This window comes from Mixophyes fleayi, chromosome 11 (genome assembly GCF_038048845.1).
Source record: "Mixophyes fleayi isolate aMixFle1 chromosome 11, aMixFle1.hap1, whole genome shotgun sequence".
Lineage (NCBI taxonomy): Eukaryota > Metazoa > Chordata > Amphibia > Anura > Limnodynastidae > Mixophyes > Mixophyes fleayi.
The window spans coordinates 8,052,327-8,070,794 of NC_134412.1; the positions used below are offsets into that span (position 1 = coordinate 8,052,327).

The window sequence follows — 18,468 nt, forward strand, 5'->3', positions numbered from 1 at the left end:
CTCCCTCCCGTAATTTAATTGTAATGTGCGTTTTTCTATGTTAACCAATTCCCTTTTCCCTTCTATACAGAGCATTCATAGTTTGGCAGGAAAGCATTTGTGAGTCGGCGATCAATTCATACGGTGCTTCCGCTGATTGGCCGCAGGTCACTGCCCTCTTCGAAGTACTTTAGATCTTGTTCCCTTTGTAGGGGGGATCACTTGACCTGCCTTGTGCAGGCACATCATTGTGAGTACAGAGGAGACGTAGCCACACTAACGCCAGATTTAGCACCGGGCAATTGCAAAGGACTTTGGTCCTGGGACCAGTGGTTAGTGCCGGTTGGCCATATAATGTTTGGTTATTGATATTGGTTGTGCTCACTCACAATTTGCCTTCTCTGCCACCATTTATCTTGAAATTAACCTAATAATTTGCCAACAAATGTTGGTGTTGTGACTTTATTTTAGTCTAAGTTTAGTTAGGTCTTAAGGTGTATTAGGGTTTGAGCTGCCTTTGATTTCTAACATTCTTTGCAGTAATCCTTGCATTTATATGAAAATCAAAATATTTACATTAAAACAAAAAATGGAAATGCGTCTCTCTCCCTTTATGTGCATAAGTACACTATTTTTGCATATGGCTTTTTAAAGGTTACTTTTTGAGGCATATGCGACCAACTCACCCAGTGTGAATTATTTTTTCATTAGCTTGGTTATTATGTGTATCATGGATTACAGTTTATAATCTTGAACACACAGTAAATTGGAGCTGTGGGATCAATATGGTAAGTAGACATCGTCCTTCCCTCATAACTTTAGCAAACACCTATTTATTTTTTTATAAATAAAGAAGGCCTCTAATTATATCCATCCCATTATAATTGTTATTGCTTATTTGTTATGACAACCAGTGCGGCAAAAACGTATAGAACTAGTAGCAGAGGTCTTCACCTTTAGCTGCCACCTTTCCCGTAGAGACTGGTTATGCTCACAGGTACTCAGATGCCCCCAGGTCTTAAACTCAGAGTAGTATAAGTTTATACTCACACAGCTGCACACAGGTACAGAAAGTAACACACGGAACAGAGGGAGGCCAGTGATCTGCAGACTGGACGGAGCACCGGAGGAGATGTCCGGTATCAGCACGTTCAGGGTTACAGGCAACGGTTCAGAATCCGGGGGCAGGGAATGGATCAGGATCACAGGCAACTGTTCAGAATCCGGGGACAGGCAATGGATCAGGATCACAGCCAATGGTTCAGAGTCCGGGTACAGGCAATATGTCAAGGTCACAGGCAATGGTTCAGAATCAGGGGACAGGCAATATGTCAAGGTCACAGGCAAAGGCTCAGAATCCAGGGACAGGCAATAGGTCATACACAGGTAATCAATCCAAAGGTTCACCAAAGACAATAGCTCAGGAGTAGGCTAGACACAGAAAGACTGGAACTAAAACCGGCAGGGAGGCTAAGCCCTCCCTGCCTAATAAACAGACACTGGCCAATGAGGGCAGGCGTGTAATCAGCCCTAAGGGCTGCAGGAATAGCTGCCACCTGATGATTTTCGCACATGTCCGGATGCACCTAAAGCCGGGACGCGACGCTATCTACTACAGCGTCCCGATCGTTGCCTAGGCAACGGCCAGGACGAGGCCCGGAAGTGACGTCCCGGTCGTCATAGCGACTGCTGGGATGCAGGTGAGAGGGTCGCGGCGGCTGAGCACCGCCGCGGCTCGTAACATTATTATGCAATATGAAAGCTAGTTTGCTGCAAATCTCACTGTATCAGGAACTATCCCCATAAACATGGAAATGGAAACTAATAGATGTTGGCTGAGATGAATAGTAACAGCATTCTGATGGAGACCAGTGTATGCAGTCATCAGATACAATCATTTGACCCAGGCACAGAACAACGTGATCCTCAATATTTGGCCATACACCTGTGTATGTCCACCTTCTGCTTAATAGCATCTGTTTCTGATATAATAACTGCAGCCTCCGTCTCAAAATGCAAATGCTCTTTTCAGGCATTTAGAGGTTAATATATGTGTAACGACATACGCTAAACCTACACATGGCAAAAGTTATTTTTAAAAGTTTTCATTAATTTATTATAATTAATTTATAAAGTGCCACCAATTATTCTGTACACAAAATATTAGTCATTCACTTCAGTCCCTGCCCTATTGCGGCTTACAGTCTAAACTCCCTAACGCACACTAAGGTCCATTTTAGTCAGCCAATTGACCAACCACACATACAAACTCCACACAGATAAGGTTGGGAATCAAACTCATGGTACTAGTGCTGTGAGCCAGCAATGCTAAGCACTCTGGCCCCAGAATTAGACAAATCTGTAATCTCTCAGCTGGTTTATTTTAAAAACATTTATAGAATGCAAGAAATGAATCTTATTCCATTAGTTACATCCCTAATTAGCCTTTCAGTAAAGTTCTATCGTTAAGTGATTTCTGGTAAAGTGAGAAAGAGGGAAAAAAGAACATAGTGAACACTGTATATTAGAAATGTTGGTTCTAATTAGGAGAACATTTGAATCTTTAAGGATATGATTTTTTAATCTTTCAATCAAACAATCATATGCAAAATATCTGACAATTTCACCGACTTTATTCTAGAAACAAATATGAAACAGTTTTGTGTGGTATATCACAATTTCCGTATATATTTTAGTAGGATACAGTCACGTCTTCTTTTTTCCCTCTTTCTGACTTTGGTAATGAATGAGATCTAACACAGCCCTGAAATAAGGAGACAACGAGGTTCCGATTTATTTATGCAAAGCCTTTACACCTAATGTGAGCACATTTCACCATACAATTTAGAGTATTCACTATTTGCTTACTACTCAATACATGTATTCATTTTTTCATTCATATGATGCTTTCACTGGGAGCTCAAGCTGAATTGAGTGTCCTTAATGATCATTCATGATTCACTAACACTAACTGAGCATTATCCTAATTAAGCACATTTACATCTATTAATAGAATGGTAAACACTATGTAATTTTTTTTTTTGCTCCCAAACGGGGGGGGGGGGGGGGGGGGGGGCGGGGGGTTCTGCTATACTGATTCACTTCCACATAAGTTACAGGATCTTTGGGATCTTTGGGATCAGAAACAAAGATAACGTCAGATTAGCACTCCCTAGAAGGGGGGAAAAGGGATTTTGGATGCTGCCACAGACCCCAAGGGTTGTAGTACTTCCATCTATATTTTAAAGATTTTTAAATAGATATCTGAGAAATAGGCGAAAATCCAGGAGAAAAGATGAAGGGCGGGTAGATTGCCCATTTTGCCCATACTGTTGGCACTCAGACTGTCCAGATTAGAAGACTTTTAAGGATAATTTGTGAGAAGAAGCAGAAATAGGGGCATTAGATGCTGATTTTCCTACCTGATCATCTAATTTTTACAACAACTTTTTTCACTTGGACAAATTGTATCACTCAAACTTTTCGTCCTTACATTATTTACCAAAACCTTACAGTAGTGATTTTCTTTGGTCATTTGTTGCCCTTGGACAAATATAGGGCCAGCAACAGATTTCACATTCACATTCAATGCTGACCTGCACCCTTTAGATTTTCTGTAGATAGACCCGACATGCTACAATAAAAGAGATTTTCCAAACACACCTAACAGTTACAACAGAGCTTATGATTAATTTCGTATTTATATGAACTATCATTGTTCCAAGACAATTCAGAATCTACCAACCTAAAAAAAAAGCCAATATAAAAGGCCAAGAGACAGGTGAATAAACATTGAAAACTCATCCAACAGGTACAGTAATAATTACAATACTCCTATTTGCAATGTGAAAATGAAATGTGACAGCAATGTTAAATATTATATGAAACTTGCAGCTGTACAATGGACAATATTAAGGCTGTAATTTCCTTATGTTAACTGAAGATTTGTAAAAATCAAAAAGTATCATGTAGTCTAAAAATTGCAGAATGGACAATATTACTTGTATAACTGTTAGAATTCCTGCTACATCTGTCTGTTGTATAAAATGCAACTCAACTGGAAATTAAATGTAGGAAACAAGAGCAATTTTTTTTTTTACAATTTACACATTTACAGGTTACAAATGCATTTACTTTATTTAGAATTTGATGTTACACTATTTTTTTTTTATCTAAAGACAAACAATTAGGGTGAGATTTTTTGGACTTATAAAGCAAGGAAAGTAAATTTTAATTGTCTTCTTATAACGGCGCTATAACTTGGATGGAGGTGTTAAGGATATCTATCCATCTATATCAATACATGAACGTGTCGTTTCTTTCTCAGTACATAGTTCACCTTAGCCTGATGCTAAGTTAAACTTATGACAGTCTGCGTAGTGTACATGTGCACTGCACATATTCACAAATAGTTTTGTCGCATATGCACCAATGCAGACATACGCATATCTGACACTTGTATCTCCTTATGACTGAATAAGAGGACTGGATGATAAAGATGTGGTTGGATGTAGTTTGAGTAAAGTAAGAACATGGTCACGCTAAGCGGCTCATGCAGAAACACACAAATACTCCTCTTAGCAAGCACGTCTTTTGTATCTGCTAGAGGTCAGGTGCAGACACACACTGATGATGATGATGACAATGTGCAAACCAGCCACATACACTGACAAATCATCAGATCAGCTCTACACATGGGTGACAATGTGCAATTTTTTCGCAGCATAAATGACTATTTTGCAAACAACTCTGCATCATTTCCCATATTCTTAATTTGTCTCAGTAAAGCTTATGTTTCATTCAAAGATTGTTGGAACTAGCGTTATGTAAAACAGAAGCCTTTAAAGTGTGCAAATAGATAATACCTCAAGTGTTACATTTGATGACTTAGCAATTAATTTGACTTTTCACCGATTTTTTTTTCAGCCATAAAGATAAAATAGAATTGTGAAAATTTGTTTTGTTGGGAATTCTGAATAAGTGATTATTCTTTTTTTGTTAATATTGATGAACGTACTGTAAACCTCAGCTGATTTCTGTATGCTCTTGTTTTGGTCATAAAAAATCATTTGATATTAATGTTTCTGAATATTGTTTGCCTTAGAAATAGGGTAAGCTATATCATACAATAGACTACAGACTATAACACACTTAATAATACATGACTTACAACAGTATCATGTGGTCATATTTGTTAACTACTTGTGAGTTCCAACAACGTTAATATAAGAAATCTGTCCAGACTGAAGTCCCTCTAGCCCTCGGCCCATTTCTCTTCCCTAACACTTCCACATTACTAAACTATTTAGTTATTGGTATTTTGAAGTCTTGTTCATCTCATTCTTAAATCTGTTGTGGAACAGCTCATAAACAATTTAATATTGTTTCTTCTTCATATTGATGTGTAAAAAATAGAATATTTGTATGTTCCTTCCGCTACTGCATTAAATGATAGTTGCTTTATTCAGTAATGTTTACTGCCCACCCAACACTATATACAATATATCAGCTATAGCAATTGTGATAATACGAACAGCACAGCAGAAGGCTGCATACAGCCTTGTTTCCTTGGATAAGACTGCAATCATGGTGTGAGGATCCATCGTAATACCAGCTACAGACAACAGGTGGCAGTACACCATCTACACTGACAACTGCACATCTTCTTTCACTTACTGCAATCAGGATTTTGCTAAATGTCAAGTCATTTAAGATAAAGAGCCCACAACTGTATGTAGTGACAAAGCTGTTCCAAAGGAGTCTTAAAACTTGATATTTTTAAATAGAGTCAATTTATTAACTCTCGTGTGCATGGACCAATCTGGCCTAAGACAGATAAGTAGGGTAACAACAATATATTTGTTCATAAGTTTTATAAGCAATAATCTTGGCACCCTACGCAGAGTGGCACTAAGCTTGGCATGCACTTCTACTCAAAGAATGTGCCCCTTAACCACAATGTGTTAAAATATGAGGCCTTGTCTCTGTAGTTTGGAGACAGTGTTTCTCTCATCAATGCTTCTATACAATCCCTAGTATGAGACAGTACAGTTTTGGAAAAAGGATACATTCTATGAAGCATAAAAGTTCTAAACATTTTAATTTCTTACAAAACTTAATTTCATTAAAGCTACAGCATAAAGTTACAATAATTGCTGCTGGACTCCATTTTGTAATCCAGACTAAATATTCAAACAATTCTATATCAGTAACCTTTATAAGGCCCTCACTCCTAGCAGGTGAACTCAACAAAACATAATATTCTGCTTCTATCCATTCTATACTCTTATCTTTTCATATTCTTACCCTTTCTACCCTCATAAATGGAGTTTACTCCCTTAAATATCCCCATTGTATGACTGTTTTCTACTATCTTTCTTGATATTCTTTATCAATTCCCTCCCTTTGAATGCTTTTACCTCCTTTAGCATCTCTAAATTACTTTTCTCTAATGGTTCTGTTAGGCTGCCGTTCTGACAATGAACTTACAGAACTGATGGAAGAGGTCTTCGCCTATAGCAGCCGCCTTTCTCGTAGAGTTTTATGTGCTCACAGGTACTCTGATGCCCCCAGGACTTTACTTTTAATGTAGTGTAAGTTCATTAATAACACCACAGTGACAGGGGTTGGAGGAGGTTGTATAGATGGTAACGGATGGTCAGACGTAAGCCGAGGTCAGGGGTCACAGGCAAGTAGAATAGTCAAATAACACACCAAAGGGTCAGGGTCACCAGCACGAGAGCAGAATCCAGAAACAAGCAATAGGGTCACAACGGGAGGTCCAATAGTAAACAGGCAGAGAATCCACAGGAACACTGGGACAAACAGGAACAGGACAGGAGTAGGTCAGCAACAGACAGAATCCACGCTATAACCGGCAAGGAGGCTTGAATACTAGAGGTAGTCAATCAGAGCTTTTGCCCTGTAATCACCCCAGACAGTGATAATTAATTAATGCTCTGTTTAATTAGCCCGCAGGCTTGGTGGCGCGCGCGCGCCCGACTGCCCTGTGTTGCCAGGGAGCAAGATTTGTCAATTTGGCGTCCAGCCGTTGCCCTGGCTGATTACCGGAAGTGACGTCATGGAGATGGCCGGGACGCCAGGAGGAGACTGGAGCGAGTTTCTGCGCTGCCCACGGCCGCCGCAGCTCATGACAGGTTCCCATTATTCCCTCTTAGTGTATCTCATGCTCTTTCTCCATTTTTCTTAAGTTCCTCATATCTATCCTTCTACTTTTATCTATTTTATCCCTCTGCCGCTCCACATATAACCTCTTGTTTTCTACTGTTTCAATACTCTCTCTCTCTTATGTATTAATCTTTCACTTTACTCTTTTTTTTGCTTCCTATTTGTATCTCTCTCTGCTCATGTCAGAGATAGCTCCATCTGACACTGAAATAGGTTCAATTTAACATTGACCTCAAGCCTTTTCCTCATTGGCCAAATAGGAATGGGTGGTTATAGGCTTGCTTTTCACATGTGGGAGCCTCATCTGTTTGAGGGGAGAACTACAATGGCCCTGGCGGCTTTTAGTGTAGTTTTTTTCCAATGTTTTAGGTTTTATTAATGTTGGCAGCTACAATTCTTTGTAATGACATCAATGCAGTTTGATGTCTTCGCCTTAGGTGCCAAAATCACTTGTGCCTTCACTGGCACAGATTAAGCCAATAAAACACAAACAAAACTTTGTTTAGGTACAAAGCAGTCTGACCTATGTTTGCGCAAAGAATAAATGTACCTAAGAATTATTTTTGGTAGAAATATAGTTAACGATCTGTGACCAAGACAAAACTTATGTATCACGAGTCACTGGACTGTAATGGCAATGAAATTGTGTATTGCTTAACAATATAAATATTATAATAAATCAATAAATTATTATAATACCTTAATATAAAAACACAGTTGTACACTGGGCAAATCACAGCAGACTTCATCTGAGAAAGAAGAGACACAACATTAGGTATATTTAATTATTTTGCTTATTTGAATTTTCTCAAAGAGGAAGTGGGAGCTACTTTTACAGTATTTTAAAAATGCATTTTGTAAAATTTACAGATATTTTACAGGTGTACAGTAAATAGTTTGTTAACATGTAACATATGTTACTGTATCTTGGTATATCTGTCTTCAAAATAATAATTTCAATAAAACAATGTTTTTTTTATCACTCAGGTATGCTTCATTAAGTACATATGTAATACATACATTGGCAAGTGTCAGGAACATTGATTTATGCTTTTTCTCTTGCCTTGCAAAGAGTTTCTTTTGTCCAAATGTGCAATGCTTTCTCATTTCATTAGTTCAATTTAATTCACTAGTTCAAAATAACAATAAAAATAAGTGATGATCAGTATATCAAGAAAAAATATAGAACAAATTTTCATCGCAAAAACCACTAAGTTTTGTTAATTTCACTCACTTTATGTAACAAAAAATAAACATGTCATCAAAACAGGTACATAAAGAAAATTTAAATAATCTATTAAAAAAATAAAGAGTAAAAGGTACACTTGCAAACAGTCTTTTGTCTTCCAGAAGTAAGTTTCATTAATTGTCCTAGTATCCAAATGAGATACGTCCTCAGTTAAATAAAGTATTGGGTATCTCCAGATGGTTTGGCAGCAGTGGACTGATGTTTTAGGTAGAGACAGGTGGATCAATGCCTTTTAATAAAACCATAATGTTGGTACCAAGCAATAGCAAAGAGTTGTAAAAATAACTAAAATATAAAGTAAAAATAAAAATATTGTCAACATTTTTACTTTTTCTTTTTATTTGTTTTACTTTACGCTTTAGTCTTTTTTTGTGCATTGTGATACTTGATTTGAATTGTCCTTATGTACCTCATTTGATGACAACAAATTGATATTGTTATATAAAATGCGTGAATTTAACACAAGTTGGTGGTTTTTGTGAATCAAATTTGTTATATCTTTTATCTTGATATTTTGATCATCACTACTTCTTTCTTGCTATTTTGGATCTCTGGTTTTTCTTTGAAAAGTAGATTAGTTTATACTCACACGAGGAAACAAAAAGGGGATACAGGAAATGGGAAAACAAGGGCGAACAGGATTTCATTTCTTATTCTATTACATTTCATGACTTTAGTTTTGCATACATTATTCCCAAAGTGTTAATTATCTAAATAGAGAATATTCTATATGTATTATCATTTTCAACCTTATCACTTTTATAACTGTGCAACCTTCCATATATGTAACATGTTTATAGGTTAAAGGAAAAAACTGCTATACACTGCTTTGGAGTCCCCAATGGACAGATCATCATATAAAATAGTAAAGCCCCTGCTTGCATGTACTATGCCATAATTGGGAACAAAGGAATTCTCAGCTATGCACTAAAGGATCATAGATTTACACTACAAGTAGAGCTCCACATGGCACACACTCTGAGAGGCAGATGGTCTCACTTTTGTCTATTGGTCAGAATTGCTGATCTGAGAATGTAACCAAAAGGAACTCCCAAAATCTGTTTCATTGTGATCTGCTTTCTTCTCTCAGCATCTCAGTAGAGTGTTTCATAAAGTCATGTTAGTCATATGAGTGAGTCCTATCTAACAAGTCATGCCATTTATAATACCTGTAATATAATATAGTTCTTGTTACATACATGCTTGTTTCTTGCAGATCACACAAAAATGACTTCCTTGAGCAATCATTCATTCATGCAGCTATTGCTGCTAGGTGAGTATGTCCTCAGTTTTGTGTCTAGATAATGGTGTTGTTTCCAGATACACTAACTAGGGGCCAAACTGAGTTATCTTACTACTAATGTATGGTTCTTGCTTTGCTGGAGTAGAAAATGCTTGTTTGACCTCAAATTGTTTGCCCTTAAAAAGACACACGTCAACTTTTCGCAATGCATCAAATACCGGGAAGCAAAGTTATCAACCCCATAAATGTTAGTAATTTATTTATATATAATAGTTTGCAGACTTTTTAGATGTTAGTTACTGACCACTGATCTAGTCACACCCAAGGTTGTGGTTAGTTGTAGGTCCAGCTCCCGCTGGTCAGCCCTTCCACAGTTCTGTGTTTTACCCAGTCAGGGGAAGATATCTCTTGTCTCCATTACCAGCAATGTATTTCCTGTGGATTTGCTCTATAAAGGTGGAATGACAGAGTATTTTTGCTTGTTACAGTGTAAAATGAACATTTGGAAAATATGAAATACAGAAAGATCTATGCTTTAGCACAAATCGGGGTCTAGCTCAGTGATGGCGAACCTGTGACACTCCAGGTATTTGTGAAACTACAAGCCCCAGCATGCTTAGCCAGTAGATAACTAGCTGGTAGCTGGCATAGCATGCTGGGACTTGTAGTTTCACAACACCTGGAGTGTCACAGGTTAGCCATCACTGGTCTAGCTCATACATGAAGTGGGAGGAGCTAGAATAATCTGAATCCAATCATCCAATCAGAGCACTAGAATGTTAACACCTAAGGATTTTAGTTTAGCTGACTCATTGTGTCGGAAAGTTGGAAGTGGGAGAAGCCAATCCACCATTGCCAATCTGAGCAGACGTTAAAAATAACACAGTGATTTGCGGTTCCTGTCAAACTGATGGGTGTGTCATATAGGTAATTTAATTACTTTATTTACATTTGACTTAACTGTCTGCGAAACAAAAAACGTTGTGAAACAAATAGGTCTAAGGAAGACGTAAAGAACTGAAACAATAACATTGTGTACATTGTTTATTCCTTTCTATGTGGTATGCACAACTACAACTTATTGAATAGATTGCCATTATTGAACTCAAAATACTATATTGTTTGGGTGTTTTCTGCTTAATATTTTCGGGTATCAGGATATCACAGTATATAAGTCCCTAGTACCTCCATTTACAGATAAGCCTTGAATTCCTTAATGCTTGATGCACATATAACAGCACTATAACTTATTGGAGTACTCTTCAAACATTATTACACTATATTAAATATTAAAATAATATTGCCTATTATTTACAGGAAGTACTTATATCTGATAATATACCTCATGTTTTATATGTTTGTGTTTAGGAGCAACTTAAAAAGTTGGGTTATAGCGCCAACATCACTTAATTGGTTTTGTTAGTTACTTATATAGGAAATTGCCATATTGCAATTTTCTTATAGGTATATTAAACACTCATCTGCAATACACCTTAACTTCTACTTCAAACGATGTAAGAAGCAATACAAAGAATTGTTACAGAAAAAGGAGAACTGGTACTGTGCATGTGACCAGAATAGAGCAGGTACCGGGAATTACATTCAACATAATTAGAAATAGAATTAGCACTTTGTTATGTTTCATACATACAGACTCTAATCCTGAGAAATATAAGTTGGAAATGTCTCTGAAAGCAATTCTAATGTAACACCTATGATTCTCTGTTTTATTTTAATTAGATATAATGGGGATTATTGATGATTGGAGACAATCTGGGAATTGTTTTAGATAATTAAATAGTGAGAACAGGGCATCTACATAGACATTTCATACCCTTGTAGAGTGCTGTGCAGCATTTTGCATATCTACCAATGTGCTACACACTTTTCAATTACATTTTTTGTTTGGCAGCCAAGCATTTCAAAAGCACAAGATACACACTCTAGTTTGGACACCCCCCCCATATTGATTTGTCCCAGGACCACCTACTTAAATGTTGGGAGGTACATGTTGTGTATTAAAGAGCAGATACAATGACATTATAATAAAATTACAAAATATTATGTCAGTTTTGTGATTGATTTATCAGCATGTGATCTATGCAAATTAAATTTCACCATTATCTATATTAATTCTTGCCATCTAACCAGGAAGTGGTGATATAATAATATAACTTATAAAATACTTTAATTTACTATTCTTTCTTTATGTATCATGTACAGAAATCTGTCCACCTGACATGGAATACGGCTGTGTACGCCAATGCTTTAGCAACTGTGATAATTTAAACAGCATCACTGAGATGTGCAGCCTTCTGTGCAGACTTGGATGTGACTGCAAAAGTGACCTAGTTCGTGCTTCTAAGACCTCAAACGTCTGTGTCTCGCCCTCTACCTGCATAGTTTCTTGTCCTAAAAACATGCACTTTAACCCCTGCCTCACAAGGCCAGAGCCGACCTGTAGCGGAGACACAACGAAAGAAGTATTCCCATGCAGACCGCGCTGTATGTGCAATAAAGGTTATGTTAGATATTCGATGGTTAATCGGGAATGTATTAAACCGAGAGATTGCCCAATTTTAACAAAATAAAAAATATAAGAGCAACTTACCTTTAAAATGCTATATGTGATGGTAACAGTAGACTGTTGTACTGTGTTAGTGAATGTTAAAAGTAGTGAAAAATGTAATTAAAGTGTTACCTTTCTTGTCTATGATGTTCGTTATTGCCTAAATGGATAGGTAAAGAATTAAAGATTATTGAGGTCAAGATGTCCCGAGGGGGAGAGAGACTTCCGGTGGCGTGGCGTTGTTGCATCCGCCTTATCACACAGACTAGGGTCAATTTGTTAGCAGCCAATTAACCTACCAGTATGTTTTTGGAGTGTGGGAAGAAACCGGAGCACCCAGAGGAAACCCACGCAAATACAGGGAGAACATAAAAACTCCTCACAGATAAGGCCATGGTTGGGAATTGAACTCATGACCCCAGTGTTGTAAGGCAGAAGTGCTAACCACTACGCCACCGTGCTATCTAATGTGTGTTAGATAACTTGCAGCTAACGGAAAAGAAACAGCAGATTGAAGAAAACGTAGACTTTACCTAATATAAGAAATTATGTGAAGTGAACATAAGAGGCTAAAAAGGATAGACTGTGATGTTATGTGGATGTCTCCTCCTTTTTATTATTTACTAAGACTGATTCCCTCCTTGATAATGTGAATTCTTAATACACCTGTAAAAAGTTAATTGATTTGGATGTGCTAAAAGTTGCTAATGCTGCAAATATTGGAACAAAGGGAGAAAGCTCAGGTATAGCGACATGTGAAGAACTTTATTGAAAAGAAAAGGACATAGACAATTTTTTATATCAGAAATCATTTGTGGTGTAAATGCTAAAAGATAAGGAATGATGGTCTATGACATCGTTGGAAATATTAACAGAGACTGGTACTTAAATGTAATAAAGATTGCATGGGAAGAAGTGACTAGAAACACCAATGAAAAGGTGAAAATGGAGAAATTTGCTGCAAATCCATCAAAAGCGGCCAGAAGTGGCCACAATACAAAATCAGAAGATAAATCACTATTGTTTCAAGAACAATCAAGCTCTCTTTCAGTTTCACTGATAGAAGATTCCATAGATATAGAATTAGATTCAGCAAAATACAGCTTACAATCAGCAAAGAGAGCTCAAGAAATATCTCATTAAAATTTCACCATTGTTGGATCAAAAATTAGCAAGTCTTAAATAATCTATTGATTCAGTAATAAAACAGATTTCCAATAATAAACACAAAACAGCAGAAGCAGAACTAAGAATATCAACATTAGAGGATGATTTAGTAGAGGCAAAAACATACTGAATTCACATGAATCCATAATTAATACCCTTCAAGATAAAATGGAGGACTTAGAAAATAGAAGCAGATGAAATAATTTGAGAATCATTAAGAAATTTAGAAAGTTTTCTTACTTACGTTCACTGGACAAAACCATGATGCAAGGGGTGCCAGTTAGTTTATTATTTTGCACATAAGTTAAATAGTGACTGTTGTTTCACGTAGCACACAAATACTTGATAGCTTATTTGTACACTGAAATTCAAAGCTGATATTTGTGTGCTATATGAAAAAACAGCCACTATTTAACTTCTGTGCAAAATAGAAAACTAATTTACACCCCTTGCATTGTAACATGGTTTTGTCCAGAAAACTTAGGTAAGAAAACTTATAGATATGCGATTGACTAGATAAGAGGGACAAATATATATACAAACTGCGAAGTGGAACAGGCGTAAAGTCCATACATAAATTTGTTAGCTTTGTTGCATATAAATCCATGTTTTTAGGTAAATATTAAAGAAAATCATTTTCTATATACAGTGTGTAAGGCCTGTAGACTTTTATGGAAAAATTTAAAAATATTACCATGCTATTGTTTGTTTCTTCCATTAAGCCATAATCCAAACTTCCAGGATGGTCAGGCTTTTAAAGAAATTAAAAACTGGGAAAATAAAGGGTTAAGGTCAATTCACCAATTGATGAATTTCAAAGGATTTAAAGTATATGATTTTGAACAACTAAATAATAGATTTAAAATATTAGAATATCAATGTGTACATACTTACAACTTGTAAATTACAAGTAAAAAGTTATGTGGATAAGATAATATGAGAGATTAAAATTGCAGATAGACAATTTGTGTTGGGTGAAATGTTATGGAACCAAATTCCAAAAATCTTTAACACTTCATATATATACTCACAAGTGAGAAATTGTATTGATAACACAAATATAAGAGGTTATATGACAAAGTGGATGCAAGAATTTCCACATATGGCTATAAATAAAATGTTGAAAGCACATGTGAACATGAATAAGCTCTTGGTAAACATTTTATATAGAGAAATGAATTATAAGATCTAGCATAGAATATATTTAACCCTGAAAATTAATCAAATTATTGGAAGATCAGAAGATCATTATGTTATAAATGTAAACAAATAAATGCAGATATATAACACTGTATATGCCAATCAATAAATATAAAAGGCTTGAAAGGCTCCCACATCTAATAAACCATATATGGATTCCCAACTTCCTCATTCTGAGTAGAGCACTAGGCGATGATGTCATAATTCTACCTAATTAATAAACTTTGATAGAAAATTCAAGAGAAAGCTCAATCTCCAAACCAGTGCAATAGTTTTCTCAACTGGACCCCCAGAAATTCATTGTACTTTTGTAGCTGTTTCCACAATTTACATACACATGGTAATTTATGCTGTGGCCCCTGTATCTGTAACCCTGGTGTAGAAATGTGCTGCTGTGGGGTCCAGTTATTTACTGTTGTTGCTGTTTTGTGATTCTTGTGTTAATAGACAGTGTTAGTAGTCACGGCGGCCGCGGGCACCGCCGCGACTCTCCTTACCTTCCTGCTGGTGTCCCGGCCATCGCTATGGCGACTGGAATGTCACTACCAGTTTCGGCGTCCCGGTTGTCTGGGCAACAGCTGGGATGCTCGGGATCCTCTGCCGCCGCACCTGGCCAGCTGGTAACAGCCGGGTGCGCACGCAGGTTACATTAAGTTTAACCAATCATGGCTATTTAGTTACCAGCAGCTACCTATGGCTGTTTAGGGCATATTAGTAGGTATTATGCAGTTGAGCACTGCATTCCTATTGGCCATTTGCACTACTGCCATTAGGCAAAACCTGTGACTACTATAAGACCTAGTCCTGATTTGTTCCTAGTACTATTTAAGGCAGTGAGGTCTGAGCCTCACTGCCGGTTATAGCGTCCTGTCTCCAGTATTGCTGCCTGCTCCTGTACTATTGTCTGGTGTTGAACCTGAGATTGATTACCCGTGTATGACCTTTGCCTGTCCCTGGATTTTGAACCTCTGCTAGTGACCCTGATCTATCACCTGTACCTGGATTCTGAACCACTGCCTCTGACCTTGACCTTTTGCCTGCACCTGACATCCTCTCTGGTGCTCTGTCCAGTCCGCTGATCTCTGGCCTGCTGCTACTCCGTGTGCTACCTCCTGTACCTGTGCGCTGCCGTGTTAGCATAAACTCATACTACTCTGAGCATAAGACCTGGGGGCATCCGAGTACATGTGAGCATAATCAGTCTCTACGGGAAAGGCAGCTGCTAAAGGTGAAGACCTCTTTGACCTGTTCTATGAGTTTATGCCACACTGGTAGCCATAACAGACAGTAAATTTGTGTTTTACAACAACGGTTGTCCTATTTCTCTTATATAAAGTCCAATATTGGGGAATGTCTCTCATGCACTTCATAACTCACATATTTTTTCAAAGCCAAAGCTTTTACAGCTAATGTGAGCACATTTCACCATAAAATGTAAAATATTTGTTATATACCTATTACACCATGAATGTATATATTTTTCCTTTCATATGATACTTTTCACTGGGAGCTCAAGTTGAATTGAGTGTCCTTGATGATTATACATCATTCACTATAGGTGAGAATTATCTTAATCAAACACATCTATTAAGAGAATGGTAAACACTATCAAATTTGTTGAATTTTGTGGTCCCAAATTGTACAGTTGGGTTTCTGCTATATTGCTTTCAAATAAATTACAGGAACTTTGGTTTCTGACATCCCTATTGCCCATACTGTTGGCGCTCAGACGTAATTTATGACTATTTTGCGAACAACTCTGCGTCATATTTTGTATTCTCAATTTTTTCAGTAAAATTTATGTTTTGTTCAATGTTTGTTGAAATTAGCAAATTCCTTTAATACGTGCAAATAGATAACACCATAAGTGTTACATTTCATGACTTAGCAATTAATTTGACTTTTCACCAGCTTTTATTTCAGCTATAAATAAAAGATGGAGTGAAGAAAATGTGTTTTGTTAGGAATTCTAAATAAGTGATTATTCTTTTTTGTTAGCAATGGTGAATGTGCTGTAAATTTCAGCAGAATTCTTATGGTGTTTGTGCTCTTGTTTTATTCATAAAAACCACTTCATATTGTGTGTGTTCTAAATAGGGTAAGTTATACCATACAATATTAAACCAGTTACAGACTATAGAGAACATAATAATATGGGGCATGAGACGGTATCATATGTTCATATTAATATTGTCTGTCCAGGCTGCAGTCAACTGAAGTCCCTCTAGCTCTCTTCCCATTTCTCTTCCCTAGCTCTTCCACCTTACTAAAGTATGCAGTTATTGGTGTTTTGTACTGAAGTCTCATTCTTAAATCTGTTGTGGAACAACTCAAACAATTTAATATTGTATTTTCTTCATATTGATGTATACAAAAAGTATATTTGTATGGTCTTTCCTCTATGGCAGTAAATTATATTTGCTTTATACATTAAGTACAAACATAGCTGCTATAGTAGCTGTGATAATATGAACAGCACAGCAGAAGGCTGCATAAAGCTTTGTTTCCGTGGATAGGACTGCAAAGATGGTGTGAGGATCAGTCGCAATACCAGCTACAGACAACAGGTGGCAGTACACCATCAATCAGGATTTTGCTAAAGGTCAAGTCAATTAAGATTAAGAGCCGACACCTGTATGTAGCCTTTATATGGCCCTCACACCTACCGATATTTGGCCTAGCTGTTGCGTCAAGGGATATTTTTGCCTGTTTATCAACTTCAGCTTCATACTAAATTCTCCTATCTATTGATCTTGTATTTGCCCCACACAATTCTACATTCTCCAACCTATCAATTTTATCTTTGTACATCACGACCCAGCTTCTAAGAACTAAGCAGCATTACCAGTTGTGGTGTGTCTCTGATAACAACCCAGTCAAGTTGTTCTCTCTTGGGAGTAGCCAGCACCATGACACTTTTGTCGCTTTTTAACCCTCTCACGGCGTGTATAGCCCCCTCTTTTCTCCTGTTTCTCCCTTTCAGGTTTGCTTAATCCCCTCTCATTAGTCACTTTCCATTCCATTCTCTCTCATCTGACACTATTTCACTTTTCTCTTACTTTGTTTCCTCTTGTTTTCTTTTCTCTGCAATTTAATAGGGCAATCGCCATCTGACAGGTGTACTCACTGTCAAAGTCATCTCCATCTGTGAGCTGCAACTGGTCACAAAGTCCAGTTTGCAGAGGCGCAAGCTAACATTGTCTTCAGGCATTTCCTGATTGGCCAGGTAGGTAGGTAGGTAGGAGCAGTGGTAGACATGTGGGAGCCATGTCTGCATATTAAACATGTCCCCTAGCAGTTGCTCGTGCCTCCTCCTAGTGGATGCTCTCCAGTGCCCGATTATCCTTCTTTAACAGTAATGGGGCACATACTGGGCACCAATGTTTACAAGCATTTCAATTACATGTAAAACCTAGTCTAACATTTACTAAATATCAATATTATTAGGATCGTTTCAACATACATACAATATTTACTGGGTAGTTAAATAATTTGAAGGTGTATACCCCATGTGTAAGCATGTATGAAAACATTTTAATTAAGTCAGGAAGTATGAATGCACTGGCTTTTAATGTAGTTTTATCTCCAATTTCTCCTGTTTCCTTAATGTTGCAATTTACATTTATCTCTAATGATATCAAAACAGAACAATGATGCAGTTTGTAGTCTCTACTTTGGGTGCAAAATTATTTGTTACATCACTGGTACAGATTGAAACAATAAAACACAGACAGACTTCCATTATATGCAATGCATAATAACTTATTTTGTATGCAAATGACAGGTATACGAGAAATTTTGACATAAATATAGTTAACGATCTATGACTTAGACAAGACTTCCTTATTTTAAGTGACTATAATTAGTGGTTAT

The 18,468-nt window shown here is 37.0% G+C and overlaps 1 protein-coding gene across 6 annotated transcripts in view; it reads left to right on the forward strand.

The window, feature by feature from the left end:
• LOC142107202 (alpha-tectorin-like) overlaps positions 1 to 18,468 on the forward strand; it is a 386,573-nt gene that overhangs the window by 360,959 nt on the left and 7,146 nt on the right. The window contains exon 4 of one of the 6 annotated variants that reach the window (XR_012679899.1): positions 11,883 to 12,173. The exons of 4 other annotated variants lie outside the window; for them this stretch is intronic. The gene's annotated coding sequence lies outside the window, so the exon portion shown is untranslated. Of the gene's footprint in view, positions 1 to 11,882; positions 12,178 to 18,468 lie in introns of those variants that run through there. One more of the 6 variants, XR_012679900.1, reaches the window with a different exon arrangement.